Below are 14,672 nucleotides of genomic sequence, written 5' to 3' on the forward strand. Positions count from 1 at the left end.
CTCCACAACTAGACTGAAGAACAAAACGACAGTAACTTGTCTGTTCCCCTTCCCCCAATTCCCCAGCGCTGTTCCCATCCCCCCAATTCCCCAATTAAAAAAAAAAGTGGGCAGTTTTTACTGAGTTCCTGCTAATTGTTTGTATGGAGTAAGCAGGCCCAATTTACCATACAGAAATTTCTATTTTCTATGGGTAAAATCTTTTGCTTTTACAAATATTTCGTGAGCCAAACAAAATATGTCTTGTGGGCCAGAATCAGCCCAGGGGTCATCAGCCCTGGTTAGCTGCTCAGTTTGCAGCCTGAAAACTAGACTCAATTTCTTGTCATTCCTAGCTTCTCTCTACCATCACTTTCAGCCGTCTTCCTGCTACTTCACTGGTTTAATTTATCGAGCACCTTGAAGAGCCAAGCCCCAGGCTCTGAGTGCACAGATGCAATCTTTTCCTTCAGGAGCTCACAGTCCAGGCTTGGGTAGCACTGATGTTTCATTTGTTAGCAGTACTTCTCACATTTGAATATGCACACAAATCACTCAGGACAAACTGTTCTAACAGACTCTGTTTCGGTAGTTTCGGAGGGGCCCTAGAGCCTGTATTTCCAACAAGTCCCCAGGAGATGCTACGCAGCCAGTCCATAGACCACACCTTGAGTAGGAAGTACAGTGTTGTGTCTAAGAAAGTTCCTAAGTTGAAGGTTCTTGGTTGGAGCAGCTTCTGTACCTGGACTTGGCTTTCCAAAGGTGACCTGGGTCGTCCCACCTCCCACTCATTAATCCCCTGCCTCAGTCCTCCTCACATTCTAATTTATCTAGAGATTTAGTCTAGCTGAGATCACTCATAAAGAATTTTATCGACATCTCTCTTCTGAGCTGGCACCGGGCATACCTCCCTGTGCCCATCACCTCTTTTCTGTCCAGTGTACTCTCTCCATCTGAGGAATTTTGGTCCGCACTCCTCCGTGTCTCAGGGCAGTGGTACCCAGCACGCGTCTGGGCTTCTGTTGGCAGCTGGAGTGAGACCCTGGATGGATGCTGGACTCCACATTTTACTAGTCATGTGACTTTGGACAAGTTACCCTTCTGTGTCTTGGTTTCCCCATCTGTGCAACAGGGACGTAATGTCTACTCACTGGGGTGTCAGGAAGATTGAGCCAATACATTGTAGGGTGCCCTTCCCACTTCCCTTTCTAAAAAGAAATTTGAATAATCACTTTAAGAATCAAGTGTTGCTTGTGTCCTGCAGAAAATGTCAATATAGGGAACTCATTTGTATTGCTGCCTCAGGAACACAACCAACTCTGCTTGAAGGAGTTAGCAGGTTTCCCTCGGTGAGTGCCTGTCATTCTATCACTCAGCAAACACTTACTTTTTAAAAGATAAAAACTGCTTTACATTTAGAGAGAGTTTTATCTGAAAAGGTTCTAGTGGTTAAGAGAAGCACCAGGAACATATTATTTGAAAAGGTTACTAACATTCTCTTTAAAAATAAGTTTATCCTCTTTTTCTTGAGTTTTGCAGACACCCTGTTGTAATACTTGCTAAACTTTAGTGGGTACTTTACACAGGCCAGGTATTATCCTAGGATGTAAGTGCATGATGTCATAACACTATGGGGTAGGTATTTTTTTTTTAAGATTTTTATTGGGGAATTGGGGGAAGGGGAACAGACAAGATGCTATCCTTTTGTTCTTCAGTCTAGTTGTGGAGGACGTTGCTTCACTGTCCCAAGTTGGCACCATAATTGCGCTCTTCCTGGGCGAGGCAGATCATTCACTGGCTTCTGGATGGCCACTCACGCTGGCTGCTGGCTACATACAGTAGCCCATGGCAACCCACTACAGCAGGGGCTGCAGCCTATGCTGTCGCCCGCGACTCACGGCAGCCCAGCTCCAGGTTGAGCTGTTGTTCAGCATCTTAGCTGTGGAGGGCAGTGTCACTGGCCCTCATATGTGGGATCTGAACCGGGGCCCTCTGGCATCCCAAGCCAGCTCTTAACAATTGCGCCACTTGGCTGGCCCTGGGGTAGGTATTTTTAAAAACTTTTTATTTTGAAATACTTCTAGGTTCACAGGAAGTCACAAAGAATCTATCGTGAGGTCCCCTGCATCCTTCACCCAGCCCTCCCATTGGTAGCATCTTATGTAACTATAGCATGATACTAAAACCAGGAAACTGACCTGCTACAATCCACAGAGAAGATTCAAATCTTACCAATTCTACATGGACTCGTGTGAGGGTTGGGGGAGCGGGGGTGGGGAATGGGAGGAGGGTGGGAGGTGGCTCTAGGCAATTTTATTATACGTGTATCTTCATGGAACCATCACCACAGTCAAGATATCTAACTGTACCATCATCACAAGGCTCCCCCTGCTGTCGCTTTATAGCCACATCCAACCCCTTCATTCCCATCCCTAACCCAAGGTGTAGAGACTTTAATTACCCTCAGAGAAGTTAGGAGCTTGCCCATGGTCAAGTAGCTACTAAGTGCTGGGTTTAGCCTTTGAACTCTATCATTGTGAGGGGATTGGGGGAAATGTGTGGGAGTTAAGCCTGAAAAGGTTTCCTAGAGTAACTGATCATTAAACTTGGTTTTGACAGGAGAACGAGCAACACTTAAACTGAGGAGTGCTGGAACATCGACTTCATGAGAATGAAACTGGGGGCTAGAAAAGCCCTGCTTCCTATAGGACTGAATCCAAGTTGTCACAGCTGCTAGCCTGGGCTTCTGTGACCTCACAATGACCCAGTCAACTGTATCCCCAAACTGCTTCTCCTCCTGTATGTCCAGAAGCCTGGCAGTCATCCTGGACTCCACCTCTAGCATCTGGTCCCTTACCAGGTCTAGCTGTCCTGCCTCCCAGCCACCCACCTCCTTCCCAATCCTCCAGGCCTCTTCTTGGTTCCAGCTTGTCAGCGTCTCTGTCAGTGTCTCTGTCAGCAGCTTGCCTGCTGCTCTATTAAAGCAGCCGCCCAACTGGTTCCCTGAAGCCCCCTACCCAATACCCAATACCCAATCCTGTCTTCTCATTGTTGCTAAGTATGATCACGCCTTTCCCCTGTTTAGGGGCCTCTAGTGGCTCCTCATCAACTATACGACCGTCCAATGCCTGAGCTGATACACAAGGCTCTTCGGTGTCTGACCCCAGCTGTCCCTCCAGTGAATCCAGCCACATTCCCCTTCCCTCTGGCACTGTATATACAGCATCACACCGAATGGCTCAGTTTGCCAAACTGCCTCAAGCCCCAGGATATTTGCACAACCGTGTGTAACTCTTCCCAGGCTCCTCATTCGGCCAGGCACTGAGCCCTGGGCTGAGGTTGTAGACATGAATCAGACACGGACTCTGTCCTTGAGGGGCCCTAAGCCTGATGAGGGAAACACAAGTGCCACCCAAGAGAAAAGGAAGTAAAAAACCAGGAGGCATTTGAATAGTGTGTGGAAGGAGTGACCACAGGAGCAAGTGCAGGTTGGAATGAGAACCCTGAGGTGGCAGAAGGCAGTCACATGGCTGGGATGTGGAGAGCAGCAAGCCTGTGGTCTGGAATCATGCACTCAACCCAGTGCAGGGCGGGACACATCCTGGAATCTCTCCTACTGTGCAGATCAGAAGCCTGTGGAGTTGGGGAGTCAGGCAGAGTGTCACACCTGTCAAGGTGGGGCTGAGCCAGCGCCCTGGCGTGAGGACCATGTTACATACTCAGGAAGCCAGGCTGGCCTAGCTGACAGACCTGGCGGGCTACTAAAGGCTCTTTCTGATGGACCTCATTCAAGAGAGATGGCTTCAGATTCATCACCTAACAGACCATGGCCTGGATCTGCAAAGATGCAGGGGCAGGCCAGGCTGTCTAAGGGTAATTCCTGTGGCCTCTGGGGGCGTTCCATTTAAGGACCCCTCTCCCTCAGCAGGTAGGACATGGGAGAAGTGGAGGAAGACTCTAGGCCAGTGTGTCTGCAGCACATGTGTTTCTATCAACAGCCGGGAGAGAGAAGCCAGAGGGCGGGAGTGGCTGCAGGCCCAGGCTGTGCCAGAAGGGAAGAACACTGGGCTGGGGCGTGACGGGTCAAGTGCGCTCAGGCCCTGAAGAAACCACATACTCTTTCTGGGTGCCAAGTTCATAAGTGGGATAAGGACACTGATAAGATGTGGGCTGCATTCATTTATGACTTGAGGCTCAGAGGGCCAGTGCATTTGCAGGGAGAGGTCAGCAGGGGGTGTTAGAGGGCTGCACTCACAGGGCAGAGCCTAGGACAAAGACAGAGTCAAATCAAGTCTGCCTTTACATGCAGAAGCGCAGTCAGGGCCAGCCAGCTGCATGGGCCTGCGACCAGGGCAGCACAGAGGGCCCCCACTCAGAATAGCCCTGTGCTAGGAATTTAATGCTTATGGTTGCTGTCTTAAAAGTCTTAATAATTTTGTCTTTTAATTTGTGTTTTGTACATAGAGTTTCATCAGTAGTGTGTATGCTAGGGCTGGGAAGCTCAGCTCTCCCGTGGTCCTGCCTTCTGCAGTCTCCAGCCTCTAGGGATCCCTGGCCACCTAAAGCCTCCTGGTGCCCTGAGGCTGCCAGCCCCCTCCCCATCTCTGTTCCGTGACTGCTCCCCCCTCCCCCTGTGCTTCCCTGTGCCTGGGGGAGGCCTGGGCACAAGCATGAGGAGGGTCAGGGTTGAAGGCACACCCAGCAGAGTCTTGGTGTGGTGCATGGTAGTCCCTGCCCCAGTTGGCAGCACCTGTGCACAGGGTAGGGACAGCAGGCTGTGGAAGGGGAGATGCCTGGTTTGATTTCCTTGCCCAGGATGGGGTACGGTGCCTGGGTCCAGTGGCTGGAAGGAAGGAGACCTGGCAACTAGTGTGTGTGTGTGTGTGGCAATTTGGGGGACCCTGGGAGCTTATAAGAGTCTCCTCTAATCCCACAAGTATCCCAGTGCCCAAGTGAATGAACCATTTAAAAAGCAAATAAAAGGCACAGTGCCTGTTAGGCTCCTAGGCCTGCACAAAGTAAAGCTACACCTGCTCCTGTATCAGAGCACTTCACACATCCTTTAGTGCAGCCACCAAGCCCCTCAGTGTTCTCTTTCCCCCATGGAGAAGCTCCTCAGAGTCTCAGGGAAGTGTGATGCCTCCTCACCAGGTTGGAGACAGCCCCGTTTGCACAGGTCCCTCCTAATACAGTGCCAGAATGGAACAGGCCCAGGGCTGTCACCTTCTTTATTACAGTCTCATGTTTCCATGAACCCAGCCGCTGGGCTCCTGGCTTCTGTAGTTGCTCTTGCACTGACCTTAGAACCAGCTACATAATTTGTGGGACCCACTACAAAATAAAAATGCAGGGCTCCATCTTCAAAAAGCAAGAAAAAAAGTGCCATTTAAAGGTATTAAATATAAAGTTTTTCCTTTATTCCCTGAGCTCTCTTTCGACTTCCCAAAGGTGGTTCCTTGACCAGCATCATGTGGGAGCTTGTTAGAAATGCAGATTCTTAGGTTCCACCCCAGATCTCTGAATCAAGAACTTTGGGGATGAGCACCCCCCCAGAGGGTTCTGATACCAGTTTAAGAACAAGTGCTATAGAGCTAGGATCTAGGATTCCTTTTTTTTTTTTTAAGCAACAGAACTAAAGAAATTTAAAATTTTACTGCCTTCTTTCTTGACTATGGCAGATAAAAGAGGAATTGAAAGAGAAAGAATAAACGAAAGTGTGACAGCGGGGAGGGAGGTGGGGAAAGAGCAAGGCAGTGGAGGGGGGGTAGGAGTGTGCTCTGCACTTCCACAGATTTTAGTTCACTTGGTGGCCACAGCCATTTTGCCAAGCAGGTAGTTTTAGTTCTGTTATCAGATGATGAACATGAGACACAGAGAATTTAAGTTAATTGGTCCAAGTTCTCGCAATTAGTGAGTGGCAGAGCTAAAATGTGAATCTAGGTGTCTGTCTGACTCCAAAGCCTAGGCTTCCCCCAGGTGTTCTCCCTACTTCCCTCCCTTCCTCCTTTTCATTCTCGGGGTACCTGTGGAGCACCGGTTCTGTGTCAGGCAGCGCACTGGGGACCCTCCTCATCTAGGCCTGTGCTGGGCAATGTGGCCCCACAAGACACATGACTGCTGAGCACTGAAACGTGGCTACTATAACTGAGCATCAGAATTGTCCATTTCATCACAGATGTGGCTTGCATTAGATTTTCTACTGAACAGATCTGCCCTAGAACATGCTTTTGGCCAAAGGAATGAACTGCACGCTCCTCTTCAAGGGCATCTATCCCAGGGACACCAGTGGGAGTTTCCCACACCTGGGCCTGTGTTTAGTTGACAAAAGTGAGGTTAAGACAGGAGGGCCAGACACAAAGCAGGGACACGCAAGCACCACGCTTGCATCTGCTGACTCACCCACTCTCAGGGGTGGAGAGCTCCTGTGAACTTCTCATCTAACTTCATTTCTAGTCATTACCCATCATCTGGCGCTCTGCAAGCAAACTCCCCGGGGCCGCATGAGGTCAGGCTGATACACAGGCTGGCTGGTACCAGGTGCCAAGACAGACCAAGATTGGCATCCTGCTCAGGAGGCTGGAGATGAGTGATGCTCTGTAGATGTCCTGATCAGGATATCAGTCTACTTCTACAAGTAATCTGTGTGTGCTGGCTCTGTTTCAAGGTCAGGCCTCAGAGATAGCAGGCAGCAGTTCTCTTATCAGCTCCAAGCTGTAGGCCAGATAAGGGCAGGCAGCTGCAAGCTCGATGTCCAAGAGTGGCTTCAAAGACCCAGCACAGCCAGCCATAAGAAACTGCTGACACCTATTCTTTCGGGGTGACAACTTGGGGAAACTGAAGCCCAGAGAAGGAAGGAAATCTGATTTGATTCCCTCAGCGAGGTAGGGGCTGAGCTGGGTCTGGAACCGCCTTAAGCAGGCCCCAAAGGCAGAGATGCTGTGTATGATTAGGGTCACCTTGCTTGAGAACTTGGCACATGAGCCTGAAACTGCACAGAAAGAATCAGGGCTGAGTTTTGAGTGGCCAGGCTTCTGAGTTGCTGCCCCCATGGGACCCTGTGAGCAATGTGGCATAGAGGTCTTCTCTATGGACATGGATGGGGGAAGTGTAGGGGATAGCCCAGATGAACAGCAGTTCACCCCCGCTCATCTCCTGCCTGGTTCTTGCAGCCCCCTATCACTACCCTAGTGCTCTAACATATAGTTTTGAACCATCCCTCCGGCCAGCTAAAGAGTTTCAACAGCTAAAGTCCAAGGCTTTTCGTCCGGCATCCCAGGACTGCTGTCCTGGCCCCTGCCAACCTTTCCACCTCAGTCCTCTATTCCCTGAGTCTCCCATACACCATGTTTCTCCAGGTCTCTCTGCCTTTGTGAACTCAATCCGCCCTCTGGACCACTCTGGGAATATCCTTCTCCTGTTTGCCCATTTGGATAATTTTTACATTTCTATCAAGGCTGAGAGAAACCTTCCCTAACCACCCAGGCAAGTCCCCCTGTCCCCGCTCCAGGCTCTCATCATGGGGACACCTTTGTCTGAGCACTCATCACACAATATTGGGACTGGTTATTTATAGGTGAGCGCTAAACAGTGACTGTGTTGTTTTTATTCAGAATCATGATAAACAGAGAGACTGCAGAGAGGAGGGAATATAAAAATATGAGCCCAGCACTGGATCTTACTGCATCTTCCCCAAACCCAAGGCACTTGGCTCTATTATAATATTATCCTCAGTTTGCAAATGATGAAACAGGACATTTGGTGACTTGTCCTGTGTGGCAGGGCTGGGCTTCTGTCCGTTCTCCTGGACTGACAGAAAACAGGTCTAAGCAGGGAGACGGCACCTGGGCTTGCCTCCTGACGCTCTCCCTGGAAGCTTCCTTTCTGCATGCAACCCTGGCCTGCCCCCAGGAACATCCATCTGTGTCCCTGGCTCTCTTGGGCACAGTCGGCCACATCTTCCTAAGTTCCCTGAGGTGCCACTGCTCACTTTGCGGTACCTCAGCCCCCAACTCCCCCAAGACCTCAAGGCCATGCCTCCCCGGCCTACTGCCAGCAGGGTGCTCACCCAGGGTCTGGGAGTGGGCGGAGGCCCCAGCAGCCTGGTGGGAGGGAGGCAGCCCAAGAGCTGTGTGCAAGGGCCGGCACCTGACCGGCCTCTCAACTGGGTGGCTTCCACTGAAGCCTCCAGCACTTTATCTTGAGAAATACAGTCTATGGGGCCCAAAGCAGACAGGCGTTGTGCCATGGGAACTGGAACCAGGCTCCAGGGCAGCCATTATACCTTCTGTCCTGCTCAGGACGATAGCACTTCCTGCTCTTCTCTTCTCTGATATTCAGAGGTCATTTCATGTCCCACTTGGGGCTGAAAACCCCAAATGCTGGACACTCTGCACTCCCACCTGAAAAGGCACCCATCCTGGAGCCCTGGTGTGGCTCTGGGGAAAGAGCCAAGACCAACGATGTGACACTTGGCCTGGCAGAAACAGAACCATAGGCTGTGTCTGGTGCAGCGCACATTGATGGAGACTTCTACCTGTCACCTTCCCTCCCGTCCTGAAGCCAATGGGTACCTTTGTGGGCTCCATGTTCCCACTGTCAGAAGGCTTGGTGGGAGGGACAGGCCTATCCTCCCATCCCAATGTCACCAGAAGCAGGCATGTGGTCTAAACACAGCCACTGAGATTTCAGACCCCCGGCGAGTGACGCCAGGACTGAAGAGTCAGGGGGGATTCAACTTGCCAGCACAGAGCACCCACCGGCTCTCTTGCTCTCTGTTTCTGGCTGGCTCCAGGCCCCCTGAGCAGCCCTGCGCCTACCCCTTCCTGCCCCTTCCACATGCAGCTCTCCAGCTCCCTGATGATTGATGATTCTGTGCCCATAGCCTCTGGCCAATTCCCCCTTGCCTGAGTTAACCAGAGCTGGCTTCTGTTACATGCAGTTGGGACTCTTGAAAGACATGCTGAGCAATGGGGGAGACACGACAGTCCAGCAGTTACTTGCCAGAAAGACTTGGGACTCCATCTGAATCCCTGTAGTGAACCGACCTCCTCCCTTTGGTAGCATTATACTGACACCAGAAGAGAGACGTTAGCAACCTGTTCCTCTGCTTTACTGATAACCTAATTCTTCCCACCAAACACAAGCACCTAATGGGTTTACAACTCTTTTTGTCCAGAGTGCCAGAACAGGCCTCTTTATCCCCTGCCCCATCCCTGTGGCTTTAGAGGGAGGCCTAAGCTTGGCTTGGGGCCAGATGCCTGAATTGCCAAGAGATGAGAGTCTGGGAGGCCAACACGATCAAGTCTGCAAGGAAAAGACAGCTTTGAAAGGGCTGGGAGTGGGCGGTGTTTGTCAGGTAAAATTCTGGTCACCAATTACAATGTGTGTGGGAATTTCCCCTACACTACTAATCAACTTTCAGACACCCGTGGATTTTCCTACAGCTAACCTTAATTCTGACATTATCTACCTGGAGAAAGCATCAGATTCCTCAGGTTAAGGGTTCAGTCCCCCTTCCCCCAATCACAAGTTCAGGTTGTCATCTGTGCTTCTGACCAACCAGGTATTACTGGAACATTTAACGACCCCCTCCTTAGGTTCAATTAACTTCCTAGAGCGGCTCACAGAACTCAAGGAAACATTTTGTTTTCTAGATTACCAGTTTGCTATACAAGGATATAACTCAGGAGCAGCCAGATGGAAGGTAATGGACAAGGTAGATGGGAAGGTTTGCAGAACTCCATGCCCTCAGAGTGTGCCACTCTCCCCACATCTGCATGAGTTCACCAACCTGAAAGCTCTCCAAATCCTGTCCTTTGGGCTTTTTTGGAGGTTTCATTACATAGGCATGGTTGACCGAATCATTAGCCATTGGCAACTGACATAACCTCCAGTCCCTCTCTTCTCAGAGGTCAGGCTGGGGACTGCAAGTTCCAACCCTCTAATCAAAGGGTTGGTTCTTCTGACAACCAGCCCTCATTGTTAGGTGCATTGCAAAAGTCACCTCATTAGCACAAAAAAAGCACATCTTTACTGCTCTTCTCAGGTAGGAAATTCCGAGGGTTTTAGGAGCTCTGTGCCAGAAACCAGGACAAAGACCAAATATATATTTCTTATTATAAATTACAATATCACAGCAGCCAACTAACTGCCCCCGCTGGAGAAGAGGCCCAGGAATAAAGTTGACTCAGGGCCCTTGAATCCCAGAGGCTTCCTGGGGCCTGGTTCCTTCAGGCCTGACCTGGAGCCAGCCTCAGAGTGTTAGTGGAGTGGGGCTCTCTGGCTAGAGCTGGCCAAGCTGAAACCCCCAACCCCACACACACTTAGTGATTGTGGGGCACAGCAAGAATCAGAGGTGTGGCTGAAATGATTGGGGGTGGGCAGGAGGCATACACCGCCTGTCCTGAAATTGTCAGGTTTCTCCAACAGATGGCACTCACAGTATAACGTTTCCTCATATTTGTAATTCTGTCTTGAAAAACTGTGATTTTTAAAAATATTGCTGGGGTCGGCCAAGTGGAGTGTTGGTTAAGAGCTGGCTTGGGATGCCAGCTCTGAGCAGCAGGGCCCCAGTTCGAATCCCACATGAGGGCCAGTGATGCTGCGCCTTCTACAGCTAAGATGGTGAACAACAGCTCAACCTGGAGCTGGGCTGCCGTGAGTCGCCAGCAATGGTGTAGGCTGCAGTGGGGCAGCAGTGGGCTGCCGTAAGCTACTGTGAGTAGCTGGCAGCCAGTGTGAGTAGCCGGCAGCCGATGTGAGCTGCCATGAGCTGCTGTCCAATGGCTGGTGAGTGACTGCCTCACCTGGGAAGAGCGCAATGATAATACCAACATGGGCCAGTGAAGCGACATCTTCCACAACTAGGCTGAAGAACAAAAGGACAGCAACTTGTCTGTTCCCCTTCCCCAATTCCCCAATGCTGTTCCCCTCCCCCCAATTCCCCAATAAAGTCAATATGTATATATTTGAAAAGCACAAATAGAACTATGACTTAAAAGTCATATAGTTGATTGTATGCATTATCATACTTGGTTTTCTATCATATTTCCTAGAGTTGTCAAGTTTTCCCCCTCTGGGGTGTTGGGTGTGGCAGACATGCGCCCTCACCTGACCTTCCCCAGCCAGAATAAGGAGTCCAGGGGAGGCTATTGAGTCTTTCCTCCTCAGTGCTCCCCAAAGTCTGACTGAACCCGTCACTGCCCACACCTGGCCTGCTTCTCCTGAGCAGTCTTCCAGCTGTCTGCGCACTCCACACCCCGCAAGGCCTTGAGGCATATGCTGAGGCAAGAGAGCAGAGATGGCAGCACTTAGGACCTGCAGGAATCTGGTGTTCAGACCACTGCTGTGCTTGAGAGCTTGACGGGGTGCAGGGAGCTTTCTTTCCAATAACTGCATCCCTAGATCTCACAGGCCCAGGTGGGAAAGACACTAGGACCTGTGCCTGGTGCCTGTATTGGAGGGCAGCTTAAATGTATGTCTTTGGAGTCACACTGCCTGGATACAAGCCCTTAGCCTACTACTATCTGGATTTCTGACCTTGGGCAAGGCTCCTATCCTTTCTAACCTCCAATGCCCTTTTTAATAAAATAGCCATAAAAGTACCCCTGCCTTAGATGGAGGTTTTGAGTACTGTGGTAGGCAAAATAAAACCCCCACAGAGATGTCCCCGTCCTACTCAGTGTCTTAATCCCAGAACCTGTGAATGTTACCTTATATGGCAAATGGGTTTTCATCCTCTCAGAATCAAGAAATCCTTGTAAATAGTTCTGACCCAAATAAAGAGCATGGACACTGGTGATTTACCCCGTCTGGTCCTTGGGGCACAAGCCTTCCTGAATGTATGGTGGGGATGGGGGGTGGGGTGTGTGTTGACCTTCTCCTTTCCATTCTCCAGGCCTAGGCCCCTCCCCTGGCCTTTCCTTCCCCGTGACCAGCTCCCCCACCCCAGGTGGCAGGGTGCTGTCTACCTCCCTGCCCTCCGTCATTTCCTCTCTGTCTTCTCTGCAGAGGCCTGTACTCCTGTTCCATAGACAACCAAGCCTTGGTCTTCCATCCCTATCCGGTATCGCTGTGTTGCCACCTTCTAATGTACAGTTTAGTACCTGCAGCAGATGAAATGCCCAAGTCAGGAGTGCCCACATGAAACCATGGTGCTGGAAGTTTGCATGCTGTCTGTACTTCAGCTGCAACCCGTGCCTCCTGGAATTCCCAGGATGGACAGAGCAAGGGTGAACATGCCTGCCACAGGCTTACATTTGGTCACTCTGGCTCCCAGTAGGCCACTCGTTGCTGGCTGGCCTGAGCTTGGGCTGATTCATGTCTCGGTCACCTCATCTGAGTGGTTGGGTGGCAATGCTGCTCTGAAACTATAAACTTCCTGGCTCAGAATCCAGTGAGGCCCTGGCTCAGTCAGTTCACAACCACCAATTCCCTGAAGAAAGTCTAAAACCAGCTGCACACTGATAGGACCCCATGCCTAACTGCCCTGCCCAGAGCCCTGGGCACATCGTTCCCACCCACATGGGTGGCCTCTACCTCAAGCACCTGTAACTCTCCCTGGAGACCTCTGTCTATAGGGAACTTGGTCTGTGCCTGGGCAGACCAGAAATGCCAGCATCAGCTCCCTAGGAAGCAGTTCTCACTTAATGGCTGATGGGAGTTGGCAGGTATACCTCCGGCTTCCTCACTCCTTGGGCGAGACACCTGAGGCCTGTCCCCCACAGCCTCCACAAATCCCCACTGGAACGGAGTACTGGGTGCCACTGCAGCAGCCACCACAGCAGCATTCCCTGACTGGCTCTCCTCTCTTCCTGCTCCCTTCCCCATGGTTTTTGGTCATCACCTCCAAATAAACTGCTCTCAGACTCTGCTTCTGTGGAAGGTCAAGCTAAATACAACATGCCTGACTGCAGAACCCAACCCTTCTGTGAACAGACTGGCTCATTGCAAGACATATTTACTTAGCTTATAACAATCACATTTTAAAACCAGGGACTTTAAGAAATTGTTTTGTGACTGCTAACATGACAGCAGTTCTTTGGGTTAAATTATTTCCTTTCCTCCCACCACAGCAATTCTGTTTTGGGATTCATGAGAAAGCTTTTTTTAATGCTCTGAATCGGTGCTCGCGACTTATTGCATCTGACCCAGATTTGTTGTGCTTGGACCTTCACCCTAAGGTGTCCACATTGATTGGTTTCTTCCTCTGTGTTTACTCTGAATTTAAAAATCTACATTTTCCTCTTATCCAAAAGCTAATTACCCAGGTAATTGATTAGATTTTCTAATTTCCCCCCAAATTTGCAATATCCTCTAGATTTGGCCCAAATTTCCAAGTTGTGCTCGGAAACAGTGCTAAAGCATCATGAAAGCGCTCTGCTCTTCCCAAGCTAGAGGTGCAGTGCTCGGGGCCACCAGGGCCAGCGCAGCACAGAGCGGCAAGGCGCTCAGGCCTACCTGAGCTGATCTCAAAGAGGTGTTTCCCCACATCCTCAGGGCCAGGAAGAAGCTCGGTCACTTGCGTCCCTTGTAGAGAAATGAATCCCTAAAGTGGAAAGACAAACACAAATATGGGGGCATGAGATGGCTGGCAAAGGACGTCTGTGATCAGGGTCCCTGGAGGGGGACGGCTGAGCCCGGGTCAGGGGCCCAGCCCTCCAGGCCCTGGCTGGGTAGGTTGGGTGCCAGAAGGAGCACAGGCGTCATCTTCGAGGCAGGTGTGAGGTGCAGCTGAGGCCCTGCGTGGGTCCCCAGTGGAGCGGGGACGTACCGTCTACACATACTGTTGGAGCAGCTCTACCCACAGGCATGGCACACTGCCCAGAGTTGTTGCTCCCTTGGTTAAGGCATGGAAATCCAAGCCTGGAGCAGGAGGAAGGCTCCCATCAACTGGAGGGGTCCCCTTTCCAATGTGCCCATCTGCAGCCTTTCTGGGGCAGGAGTTTTAGGCTGTAAGGTCAGGGAGAGAAAGTCTGGCACACTGGAATTGGCTTCTCCTATGTAATTGTCCCTGAGGTGACATGGGGGAAAGGATCAGCAGACCTGTGTGGGTCCAGTTCTGCCCCCTCCTGGCCAGGTGAGATATCATTTCTCTTAACAGTTTAATGGGAGTCAGCTGTCACACAGGAGGTACCTAAGCACACACACATTGTGCCAGGTGCCTGGTCTACCTGTATGTGTGAGTTACAGGGGGTGGATCCCACCCTGCTCTCCAATGCTAAAATCTGACAGCAAGACTGAAAGATGCAAGGAAAGAGCATGGGGTGGAGGGATAGGTAGGCTGGGTTTGAGTTCCAACGGTGTGCTTCCTGGCTGTGTGACCTCAGGAAGATGGCTTAGCTTCTCTGAACCTCAGTTTCCACATCTCTACAATGGAACAGTAACTCCTACTTCTCAGGGATATTGAGACTGCAGTTTCCTGTTCAGGAAGTCCTTCTCTAGATGAGGTACTGTCATGACCATCCTGACTTACCCTTTCCCCACCCACCAGGCTAGGCCTCCTTTGTCTCCCTTCTCTGTTAGTAACTGATCTCTGTTTGGGGCCTTTCTTTATTTCGCTCATGCTCAGAACTGCATGTGGCTCTGACTACTCATTTTAGGTTCTCTGCATGGGAAACCCATTTTAAACTCCATCTCTACAGCCTAACCACCTGGGTTTGAATCCTGCCTCAGCTACTTACCAGGTGTGTGAC

At 50.8% G+C, this 14,672-nt stretch overlaps 1 protein-coding gene across 1 annotated transcript in view; it reads right to left on the reverse strand.

The window, feature by feature from the left end:
- The window catches only part of LOC109392198 (rho GTPase-activating protein 22-like), a 118,493-nt gene extending 104,972 nt beyond the window's left edge, over window positions 1-13,521 (reverse strand). Inside the window, exon 1 of the mRNA XM_019660465.1 lies at window positions 13,438-13,521. The gene's annotated coding sequence lies outside the window, so the exon portion shown is untranslated. The remainder of the gene's footprint in view (window positions 1-13,437) is intronic.
- Between the last annotated feature and the right edge of the window lie 1,151 nt (window positions 13,522-14,672).

Source organism: Hipposideros armiger, unplaced genomic scaffold, assembly GCF_001890085.2.
Source record: "Hipposideros armiger isolate ML-2016 unplaced genomic scaffold, ASM189008v1 scaffold_319, whole genome shotgun sequence".
Taxonomy (NCBI): domain Eukaryota; kingdom Metazoa; phylum Chordata; class Mammalia; order Chiroptera; family Hipposideridae; genus Hipposideros; species Hipposideros armiger.